This window comes from Pseudorca crassidens, chromosome 14 (assembly GCF_039906515.1).
Source record: "Pseudorca crassidens isolate mPseCra1 chromosome 14, mPseCra1.hap1, whole genome shotgun sequence".
Taxonomy (NCBI): Eukaryota; Metazoa; Chordata; class Mammalia; order Artiodactyla; family Delphinidae; genus Pseudorca; species Pseudorca crassidens.
In genome coordinates, this window is record NC_090309.1 from 8,903,013 (window position 1) to 8,915,436 (window position 12,424).

Here is a 12,424-nt window from a genome sequence, read left to right on the forward strand (position 1 = left end):
ACTCAATTTTGTTTCTTTTTATGGCTGAGTAATATTCCATTGTATATATTGCCACATCTTCTTTATCCATTCATTTGTCGATGGACACTTAGGTTGCTTCCATGTCCTGGATATTGTATACAGACCTGCAGTGAACATTGTGGTACATGACTCTTTTTGAATTATGGTTTTCTCAGGGTATATGCCCAGTAGTGGCACTGCTGGGTTGTATGGTAGTTCTATTTTTAGTTTCTTAAGGAACCTCCATACTGTTCTCCATAGTGGCTGTATCAATTTACATTCCCACCAACACTGCAAGAGGGTTCTCTTTTCTCCACACCCTCTCCAGCATTTATTGTTTCTAGATTTTTTGAGGATGGCCATTCTGACTGGTGTGAGATGATATCTCATTGTAGTTTTGATTTGCATTTCTCTAATGATTAATGATGTTGAGCATTCTTTCATGTGTTTGTTGGCAGTCTGTATATCTTCTTTGGAGAAATGTCTATTTAGGTCTTCTGCCCATTTTTGGATTGGGCTGTTTGTTTTTTTGATATTGAGCTGCATGAGCTGCTTGTAAATTTTGAAGATTAGTCCTTTGTCAGTTGCTTCATTTGCAAATATTTTCTCCCATTCTGAGGGTTGTCTTTTCGTCTTGTTTATGGTTTCCTTTGCTGTGTGAAAGCCTTTGTTTCATTAGGTCCCATTTGTTTATTTTTGTTTTTATTTCCATTTCTCTACAAGGTGGGTCAAAAGGATCTTGCTGTGATTTATGTCCTAGAGTGTTCTGCCTAGGTTTTCCTCTAAGACTTTAATAGTGTCTGGCCTTACATTAAGGTCTTTAATCCATCTGGAGTTTATCTTTGTGTATGTATTAGGGGGTGTTCTGATTTCATTCTTTTACATGTAGCTGTCCAGTTTTCCCAGCACCACTTATTGAAGAGTCTGTCTTTTCTCTATTGTATAGTCTTGCCTCCCTTATCAAAGATAAGGTGACCATATCTGTGTGGGTTTTCCTCTGGGCTTTCTAACCTGTTCCATTGATCTATATTTCTGTTTTTGTGCCGGTACCATACTGTCTTGATTACTGTAGCTTTGTAGTATAGTCTGAAGTCAGAAAGCCTGATTCCTCCAGCTCTGTTTTTCTTTCTCAAGATTGCTTTGGCTACTTGGTGTTTCCATACAAATTGTGAAATTTTTTGTTCCAGTTCTGTGAAAAATGCCATTGGTAGTTTGATAGGGATTGCACTGAATCTGTACACTGCTTTGGGTAGTAGAGTCATTTTCACAATATTGAATCTTCCAATCCAAGAACATGGTATATCTCTCCATCTGTTTGTATCATCTTTAATTTCTTTCATCAGTGTCTTATAGTTTTCTGTATACAGGTCTTTTGTCTCCAGAGGTAGGTTTATTCCTAGGTATTTTATTCTTTTTGTTGCAATGGTAAATGGGAGGGTTTCCTTAATTTTTCCTTCAGATTTTTCATCATTGGTGTACAGGAATGCAAGGGATTTCTGTGCATTAATTTTGTATCCTGCTACTTTACCAAATTCATTAATTAGCTCTAGTAATTTTCTGGTAGCATCTTTAGGATTCTCTATGTATAGTATCATGTCATCTGCAAACAGTGACAGCTTTACTTCTTCTTTTCCGATTTGAATTCCTTTTATTTCTTTTTCTTGTCTGATTTCTGTGGCTAAAACTTCCAAAACTATGTTGAACAATAGTGGTGAGAGTGGGCAACCTTGTCTTGTTCCTGATCTTAGTGGAAATGCTTTCAGTTCTTCACCATTGAGAACGATATTGGCTGGGGGTTTGTCATATATGGCCTTTATTATGTTGAGGTAAGTTCCCTCTATGCCTACTTTCTGGAGGGTTTTTATCATAAATGGGTGTTCAATTTTGTCAAAACCTTTTTCTGCATCTATTGAGGTGATCATACGGTTTTTCTCCTTCAATTTGTTAATATGGTGTATCTCATTGATTGATTTGCATATATTGAAGAATCCTTGCATTCCTGGGATAAACCCCACTTGATCATGGTGTATGATCCTTTTAATGTGCTGTTGGATTCTGTTTGCTAGTATTTTGTTGAGGATTTTTACATCTATGTTCATCAGTGATATTGGCCTGTAGTTTTCTTTCTTTGTGATATCTTGCTCCCAAAGTCCACCGCCTCAGTTTGGGATGATTCATTGTCTATTCAGGTATTCCACAGACGCAGGGTATATCAGGTTGATTGTTGAGATTTAATCCACTGCTCCTGAGGCTGCTGGGTGAAATTTGCCTTCCTCTTCTTTGTTCGCACAGCTCCTGGGGTTCAGCTTTGGATTTGGCACCGCCTCTGCATGTAGGTCACCTGAGGGCGTCTGTTCTCCACTCAGACAGGATGGGGTTAAAGGAGCAGCTGATTCGGGGGCTCTGGCTCACTCAGGCCTGGAGGAGGGAGTGGTATGGAATGCAGGGCCAGCCTGCTGCGGCAGAGGCTGGCATGACGTTGCAACAGCCTGAAGCATGCCATGTGTTCTCCCGGGGAAGTTGTCCCTGGTTCCCGGGACTCTGGCAGTGGCGGGCTGCACAGGCTCCCGGGAGGGGAGGTGTGGACAGTGATCTGTGCTCGCACACAGGCTTCTTGGTGGTGGCAGCAGCAGCCTTAGCATCTCATGCCCGTCTCTGGTGCCCGAGCTGATAGCCACGGTGTGTGCTCGTCTCTGGAGCTCATTCAGGCTGTGCTCTGAATCCCCTATCCTCACGCACCCCGAAACAATGGTCTCTTGCTTCTTCGGCAGCTCCAGACTTTTTCCTGGACTCCCTCCCGGCTAGCCGTGGCACACTAGTCCCCTTCAGGCTGTGTTCATGCAGCCAACCCCAGTCGTATCCCTGGGATCCGACCTCCAAAGCCCGAGCCTCAGCTCCCAGCCCCCACCCGCCCCTCCGGTGAGCAGACGAGCCTCTCAGGCTGGTGAGTGCTGGTCGGCACCAATCCTCTGTGCGGGAATCTCTCCGCTTTGTCCTTTGCACCCCTGTGGCTGCGCTCTCCTCCGCGGCTCCGAAGCTTCCCCCCTCCGCCTCCCGCAGTCTCTGCCCACGAAGGGCCTTCCTAGTATGTGGAAACTTTTCCTCCTTCACAGCTCCCTCCCACTGGAGCAGGTCCCGTCCCTATTCTTTCGTCTCTGTTTTTCCTTTTTTCTTTTGCCCTACCCAGGTATGTGGGGAGTTTCTTGCCTTTTGGGAGGTCTGAGGTCTTCTGCCAGCATTCAGCAGGTGTTCTGTAGGAGCTGTTCCACATGTCGATGTATTTCTGATGTATTTGTGGGGAAGAAGGCGATATCCGGGTCTCACTCCTCTGCCATCTTGAATGTCTCCTCACAACTCAATCTTTTATTTGCTTTCTAATTATATCACTAGACCTACCCAAATCTATACTAATAAACAGGGTAGGGGAGGAGTGGAGAAAAGAAAAAGAGAAAGGAAGAAAGGAAATATATTGGGGGCAAAAAATGAAAAGCTTTAAAAGCTAGTGTATAGTATGAGAAAAAGCATGTATTGAATAAGACAGCACAGAAACCAAGAATACATGTGCTCCCATGTGTGTGTGTTGAAAAAGCGTGTGTTGAATAAGACAGCACAGAAACCGAGAATATACGTGCTCACCACTTAGAATATTCAGTCCAGCAATACACAAAATGAAGGTTTATTCGGATAACATCAAACCCATTTTTCACATCTACAGTAAATATACAGGGCAGAGAGAAAAACAAATTGAATGTCAAAAGGTCATTACCAATCAAGAGTAGAGTGCTACAGGGCAATGAAGCAGAGTAGATGGTCCAGGGCAAGCCCACCACATACAGGAATGTAACATTGATATATTGCAAAGGAATCCACATACATCAGTGGAGAAAGAAAGATTAGTAAGTGAATGGTGTGAATATCTTTTTTGGTGGTGTATTTCTTTCTGTACTTTAGACTTCTGGGGGAGATAGATTTCTAGTAGTGAAAATACTGGATCAACGTGATTAAACATTTTGGCGTCATGTCTCACACTGAATTGCTTTCCAAAAAAAGTTTTAAGACAATCTAAGTCACAGCAGCAGTGTATATGGAATACCCATATACACTGAATTAGCATAAAAATAATATCTCACCGTTTCCAGCTGAATTTGCTTTGATAAAGAAATTAATGTCAATTAGTAGTGAACAGTAGTGAAATTGAACATTTTTGTATTTAACTTCTTTTGCCCATTTACCTGTTGGGGTCTGCCGACTTGGTTCAGAAAGGCAAGAGGGAGAGCATCACAAACTATCTCCCAGAGAAAACTTATTTGCAGGAACCACTCTCAGCAACAGCAAAGAAGAGTGCGTTTAGCCATGAAGCATAGCCCCTTCCCCACACCATCTCCCATATGAACCACCAGCAGATACCTATCTTGTGTCCTTTCAGTGGTGAATAGTAAAGGGGAAGCCAGCACACAGCATCCAAAGAACAACATAAGAAAAAAATGAGGGAAAGAGCAGCAAAATTACCAAGAGATGAATAACACTCACTAAAAACGTTATCAGGGAATACATGAAAATTATGATCCAATATTTCACCACAAATTTAAAAATATATATGAAGCCATCATCTCCTTGAAGGAAGAAAACAAAGCAGACATGCAAAAACTCAAGAATGTGATGGCAAGATAACAGGAAGAGATGAAATATGAAAAAGTCAGGAAAGAAGGAAAAAAATCACAGAAATTAAGATGAAAATGGTGGGAAATCAACAAAGAAAATATACGCTGGAACTCACTATAAGAAACTAGACAAGGTGAACACAAGCAGAAATAAAGTATTCTAAAACATCAGCGAGAAAATAATAGGAGACAGTCAAAGGAGAGCTATCGTACTTTAATACACAAAGTGAGTCACCAAGAAAGGAGAAAACCAGCCTGGCACAATGGTTAAGAAAATGAAGTATTTGACTTCATGTCAATGAAGTGAATGTGAATTTGGACAAGTTTCTTAACCACTTTCTTTCTTGGTTTCCCCGTCACTAAAATGAGGATAATGTTAGTACCTACTCCATAGGGCTGTTAGGAAGTTTAAGTGGGTTAAAATTTGATATGAGGCTGGAACAGTGCCTGGCATATTCCAAGCAATGTCCAAGTGTTTGTTAAATTTAAAAATAGTAATAAATAAAACAACAGGGCAGAAGAAGTATTTTAAAGTATAATTCAAGGAAACTTGCCTGAAATAGAAGTCTTAGAGGTTCATATTAAAGGGCACACTACATACCAGGGAATGTCAACCACAGCAGTCAACGCTGAGACATATCCTAGGACTTAGTGGATTTAAAGATAAAAAAAAGAATGCTTTGGAGCAAAATGGCTGAACAAGATATCCCTTGATCATACCCCCGCCTCAACAACAATAAGTTGGCATCCAGCCACGGACAAAAGTGCCTTCACAGGAGCTTTGAAAGTGTCTTCATAGGAGCTTTGGGATCCAGGTAGGAGACTGTGAAGTCCAAGACCAAGGAGAGGTGTTTTGAGAAGGCAGGTCTGCCCCATGCTGCTGACTTACCAACCATGCTCCCCGCTACAGAAACAGAAACAGCTTTGTGCCCCCGAGAACTTGACTACAGCCCTGTTTGGCTTGGTCCTCCTGTCTCCAGCACCACATGCCGAAGGACCCAGGAGGAGCCATGCTCGCCCGAGCATCAGGTGATACACATACAGCCCTCGGTCCCAGCTGTGGACCCTAAATTGGCCCGTGAACCAGGTCCAGCCCCTCTTGGCCACAGTCTGGGAGCCCCTGGAGGTAAGCCCCCAAACTCAGTCAGACTGTGGATTCTGAAGAGGCCCTGTAATTGGGCTCCAGCCCATCCCAGCCACTGTCCGCAGTCTTGCTAGCACAGGGATCCTGCAGGAGAAATACCTGTCTATACCCCCAGAGATCCAGAAAGGGCCCCATACTTGCCTCTAAACCCCTCACAGCCTCCATCTGCCAGCATTCCTTAGGGTCCAGGGCCCCAGTGGGAGACTCTCCAGTCTGAACCCCCAGAAGGACCCTGTACTGGGCTCCAACCTCAACACAGCTTCAGTCCACCAGCAGACCTGCCAGCAAAGGACCCAGTAGTACACACTACTGTCTGTGCTCCAAGAGACTCTGAAAAGGACATATACTCAGTTCCAGGTCCTCCCAGCCTCAGTCCACACCACTGAGCCCAACTTGCCCAGGGACCTGGTGGGAGACATACACATCTGTGCCTCCAGGGCCAGGTCTGCAGACCTCAAACATGGCTATAGAATCTCAAACAACCCTGGGGCCCCATTCCAGCCCCTCTCAGCCATGGTCCAGGGCCAGTCCTGCCCACCTAGGGGCCCATCCAGTGACCAGGCATCAGTCCTCCCAGGGATCTAGTGGGAGCCATGCCCCCTGCACACCTAGAAATAGACTTGCTGTCTAAGGACCCAACTGTGGAACCTGAAGAGGATCCTTATCCCAGAACACCCTACTGAACAAGGTACTGGAGGCAGTCCCATTCACCCAGAGACGAGGCAGGATCCACACCTGTCCCAGCCCCTGATAACAAGCCTGCCAACTAAAGATCCCACTACAGACCCAGCAACAGCCATATAACTGGGTCTAACCCAGCACAACCGAGATTTCAGAGGTAGTCCATCAGCCCAGGGAACAGAAAGGAGAAGGTTTTTACCTATGGAAACTAGTCTGTAAAGACTGGAAGAAGTGTATGCTTCTTCAAATGTACAGATACCAATGCAAGGCTACATGAATCATTAAGAATCAAGCAAAGATGACACCATCAAAGGAATTAATACAGATCCAGGAACTGACCCCAAAGAAATGGAGACCTACAGATTACTTGAAAAAGAATTCAAAATAATCATCTTAAAGAAACTCAGTGAGGGCTTCCCTGGTGACGCAGTGGTTGAGAGTCCGCCTGCCGATGCAGGGGACGCGGGTTCGTGCCCCAGTCTGGGAAGATCCCACATGCTGTGGAGTGGCTAGGCCCGTGAGCCATGGCTGCTGAGCCTGTGCGTCCAGAGCCTGTGCTCTGCAACGGGAGAGGCCACAACAGTGAGAGGCCCGCATACCGCACACACAAAAAAAGGAAACTCAATGAAATGCAAGAACACAGATAACTAAACAAAATCAGGAAAACAATACATGAACAAAATGAGTTTAATAAAGAAACAGAAACCATAAAAAAGAACCAAAACAGAAATCCTGAACCTGAAGAATACAATGTCAGAACTGAAAAATTCTTTAGAGAGCCTCAACAATAGACTTGATCATGAAGCAGAATCAGAAAACTTGAAGACAGATGATTTGAAATTAGCCGATTATAAGAACAAAAAGGAAAAAGAATGAAAACGAGTGAAGAAAACCTATATGTATTATGGGACACCTTCAAGCAAATGAATAGTCACAACATAGGAGTCCCAGAAGGAAAAGACAGAAAGGGGCAGAAAGATTATTTAAAGAAATAATAGCTGAAAATTTCCCAAATCTAGAAAGAGATATGGACATCTAAGTAGAAGAATCTCAAAGGATCCCAAGGACCCCAAGCAAGACCAACCCAAAGAAGATCACTCTGAGACACACCATCATCAAAATGTAAAAAGTCAAAGATGAAGAGAAAATTTTGAAAGCAGCAAGAGAAAAATGACTTATCATGAACAAGGGAACCCCCATAAGGCTATCAGCAGATTTCTCTGCAGAAAGTCTGCAGGCCATGAGGGAATGAGCTGATATGAAATATTCACAGTGCTAAAAGCAAAAAACTGCCAACCAAGAAAACTATACCCAGCAAAACTGTCCTTCAGAAATGAAGGAGAGATAAAGAATTTCACAGACAAACAAAAGCTAAGGAAGTTCATCATCACTACATCTACCTTACAGAAATGCTAAAGGAAGTTGAAATGAAAGGATGCTAAGTAACAACTTAAAAATACATAGAAGTATAAAACTCACTGGTAAAGGTAATTATATAGTTCAATTCAGAATACCCAAATGCTGTAATCATGGTGTGTAAATCACTTTTATCTCTAGCACAGAAGTTAAACGATAATATTAAAAACAACTATAATAAGCTACAATAATAAATAAGCTACAATATGTATAAGCTATAATTATATACAGTATATAAGCTACAATAATTTGTTAATGGATGCACAAGATAAAAAGATCAATAGCATAAAATGTGGGGAGGAGAGAGTAAAAGAGTAGTGGTTTTATATGCAATTGAAAGTAAGTTGTTATCAGCTTAAAATAGACGTTATATCTTACAAGATGTTTTATGTAAGCCTTGTGGTGGCCACACATATACAAAAAATACAACGAAGACCTTTAGTAGTTACAGAAAAAATAAAGGAATTAAAGCATACCATTACAAAAAATAAATCACAAAGGAAGACAGTAAGAGAGGAAGAAAGGAACAAAATAACTAAAAATGTCATAAAATAACATAATGGTAATAGTAAGTCTTTATCTATCAATAATTACATTAAATGTAAATGGACTAAATTCTCCAATCAAAAGACACAAAGTGGCTGAATGGATAGAAGAAACATCCAACAACATGCTGCCTATAGGAGACTCACTTTAGCTTTACGGACACACATAGGTTGAAAGTGAAGGGATGAAAAAAGATGTTCCATGCAAATGGTAACCAAAGGAGAGCAGAAGTGGCTATACTTATATCAGATAAAATAGCCTTTCAATCAAAACTGGTCACAAGAGACAAAGAAGGTCGCTATGTAAAAAGGGACCAAGTGATAAAGAGACCAAGTCATTAAGAGGATATAACAATTGTAGGTATATATGCACCCAACATTGAAGCACCTAAATATTTAAAGCAAATATTAATAGAACTGAAGGGAGAAATAGATAACAATGTAATAATAGTAGGGAACTTCAATACCCCACATTCAACAATGGTTACATCACCCAGACAGAAAGTAAATAAGGAAACACTGTACTTGAACTATTCCTTAGACCAAATGGACCTGAGACACATACAGAACATACCACCAACAGCACCAGAATACACATTTTTCTCAATTGCATCTGAAACATTCTCCAGGATAGATCATATATTAAGTCACAAAATAAGCTTTAGCAAATGTAAGGAAACTGAAATCATACCAAGTATCTTTTCCAACCATAATAGTATGAAACTAGAAATTAATCAAAAGAGGAAAATGGAAAATTCACAAATGTGTGGAAATTAAACAACACACTCCTGAACAAATGAGTCAAAGAAGACATCAAAAAAGAAATCAAAAAATATCTTGAAACAAATAGAAATGGAAACACAGAACAAAAAAATATCAAAACCTATGGAGTGCAGCAAAAGCCATTCTAAGAGGGAAGTGTGTAGCAACAGCACCTACATTTAAAAGATAAAAAGAAAGATCACAGATAAATGACCTAACTTTACACCTCAAGGAAATAAAGAACTAAATGAGTCCAAAGATGGCAGAAGTAACAAAGATCAGAGCAGAAATAAACGAAATATAGACAGGAAAAACAATAGAAAAGATCAACAAAACTAAGACGGTATTCTGAAAAGATAAAATTGACAAACCTTTAGCTAGACTAAGAAAAAAGAGCAAAGACTCAGTGATCATGGGTTGCCTGTGCCCTGGTCATCGATAGTACAGGGAGAGGAGTTATTGAAAGACATTTTTCCATGTTTGAAGGGCCCAGTTGTCCCTTCCAAACCCTGGAACTTTCACACACTACCTTTTTTCTCCTGCCATTCCCTTCAGAGCTCAGGCCTTTGCTGCCCCCCTCCGTGATATGGTGACCAGGCTAGCGCCCAGATTGCAGGGTTCACTTTGTCTTTGAAGTTAAGGAGTCTCTTGGCAGAAACCAGTCAACACATCTATATTTGGATCTCACACTGGAACGAGTTCAGGTCGGTTCGGTGGGAGGTAGAAACCCTGTGACAGTGCCTTTGCTTAGTAGACTCCACAGATGCAACATGGTGCCCCCAAGAGGCATGCCTGGCTCCCAGATAACAGGTCAGCCTTAGATCTGGAGATTGTTGAGGAAGTCCCATGAGTCAGTGACCTTGGGGTGACGTGGGATCTGGGATTGTTGGTATTTCTCCCCAAGATTCCTATTGTTCATGGACACCAGTGGGGCAGAGAATGGACAGTGAGGTCTCCATGTGAAGAGCTCCCTGCTGCCTGCTCAGAGCATCACAGGAGAAGTGTTCACTCAGCATGAGAGATCAGGGGCAAAGCACTGGGACTGGGGGCTTGGCATCCCCTTTAGCTGGCTCTGAGTCCTGACAGCAGTGCCCTTGGAGAGCCAGGGAAGGCTGACCCTGGTCCCTCTGCTGTGCCTGGATGACTTCAATAACCAAGAGATTTTTTCTTGAGTTGGCAGCTGCTCCTCATCATCATTTTCTCTCCATCCATCCATTCAATAAACCATATGGACCCACCCACCCCCAAAAAAGGAGCAAAGACTCAAATAAAATTAGAAATGAAATCTAAATATGACACAATAGAAATACAAAGGATCATAAGAGACTATTATAAATAATCACATGCCAACAAATTGGATAACCTAAAAGAATGGATAAATTCCTAGAAATATAGAAACTACCAACACTGAATCATGAAGAAAAAGAAAATCTGGGCCAGGTGCCTGGAGGCACGTCAGCCGGTCCTTTGGCAGGCTTTTCGGGGACAAGGATGGCTATAGCCAGTGATTTCTACCTACACTACTATGTAGGGCACAAAGGCAAGTTTGGACACGAGTTTCTGGAGTTGGAGTTTTGGCCAGATGGAAAACTTAAGATATGCCAACAACAGCAATTATAAAAATGATGTCATGATCAGAAGGGAGGCTTATGTACACAAGAGTGTAATGGAAGAACTGAAGAGAATTATTGATGACAGTAAATTACAAAAGAAGATGATGCTTTGTGGCCTCCCTCTGACAGGGCTGGCCAGCAGGAGCTTGAAATTGTAATTGGAGATGAACACATTTCTTTTACCACATCAAAAATAGGTTCCCTTATTGATGTTAATCAGTCAAAGGATCCTGACGGCCTTCGAGTATTTTACTGTTTGGTACAGGACGTGAAATGTTTAGTTTTTAGTCCTACTGGATTATATTTCAAGATTAAACCAATCTAAATTGTAAAAAAAAAAAAGAAAAAGAAAGAAAATCTGAACAGATTAAGAATTAATACCAATCCTCCTCAAGCCCTTCCAAAAAACTGAAAAAGAGGGAGCACTTCCAAGCTCATTTTATGAGGCCAGCACTAGCCTTATACCAAAGCCAAATAATGACACTACAAGAAAAGTTTACTATAGACTAATATCACTAATGAATATGTATGCAAAAATTCTCAACAAAATAGTAGCAAACCAAATTCAACATCACATTAAAAGGTTCATACACTATGATCAAGTAGGATTTATCCCTGGGATGCAAAGACTGTTCAACATACACAAATTAATAAATGTGATACACCAAATCATGATTCTCTCAATAGATGTAGAAAAAGCATTTCACAAAATTCAACATTCTTTCATGATAAATGAACATGAAGTGAACTCTCAAGAAATTGGGTACAGAAGGAATATACCTCAACATAATAAAAACCATATATGACAAACTCACAGCTAACATACTCAGTGGTGAAAGGTTGAAAGCTTTCCCACTAAGATCAGGAACAAGAAAAGAGTTTCCACTCTCACTACTCCCATTCAGCATAGTACTGGAAGTCCCAGCAAGAGCAATCAGGCAAGAAAAATAAATAAATACATCCAAATCAGACAGGCAGAAGTAAAATAGTCTCTGTTTGCAGATGATATGATCTTAAAAACTCCACCAAAAAACCTACTAGAACTAATAAACAAATTCAGTAAAGTTGCAGGATACAAAATCAACAGGCAAAAATCAGTTGTGTTTCTACATACTAACAGCAAATTATCTGAAAAAGATAAAAAGAAAACAATCCCACTTATAATAGCATCAAAAATAATACTTAGAAATAAATTTAACCAAGATGTTGAAAGATCTGTACACTGACAAATTATAAGACATTGATAAAAATAAATTGATGAAGACACAAATAAATGGAAAAATATCTCTTGTATGTGAATTAGAATAATTAACATTGTTAAAATGTCTATATTACCGAAAGCCATCTATAGATTCAAGGCAATTCCTATTAAAGTTCCAAAGGGGGCTTCCCTGGTGGCACAGTGGTTAAGAATCTGCCTGCCAATGCAGGGGACAGGGGTTCAAGCCCTGGTCCGGGAAAATCCCACATGCCGTGGAGCAATTAAGCCTGTGCGCCACAACTACTGAACCTGCGCTCTACAGCCCGCGAGCCACAACTACTGAGCCCGCATGTCACAGCTACTGAAGCCCGCGCACCTAGAGCCTGTGCTCCCAACAAGAG

At 41.3% G+C, this 12,424-nt stretch overlaps 1 protein-coding gene, 1 non-coding gene and 1 pseudogene across 4 annotated transcripts in view; 2 read left to right on the forward strand and 1 right to left on the reverse strand.

Annotated features, from left to right (window-relative positions):
• VWA3B (von Willebrand factor A domain containing 3B) overlaps positions 1-12,424 on the reverse strand; it is a 207,824-nt gene that overhangs the window by 141,121 nt on the left and 54,279 nt on the right. The window lies entirely within an intron of this gene.
• LOC137206287 (small nucleolar RNA SNORA71) lies at positions 9,612-9,734 on the forward strand. Its single transcript, XR_010934601.1, has one exon. It is a non-coding gene; the product is annotated as a small nucleolar RNA SNORA71 (small nucleolar RNA).
• LOC137205577 (protein mago nashi homolog 2 pseudogene) lies at positions 10,701-11,147 on the forward strand (annotated as a pseudogene).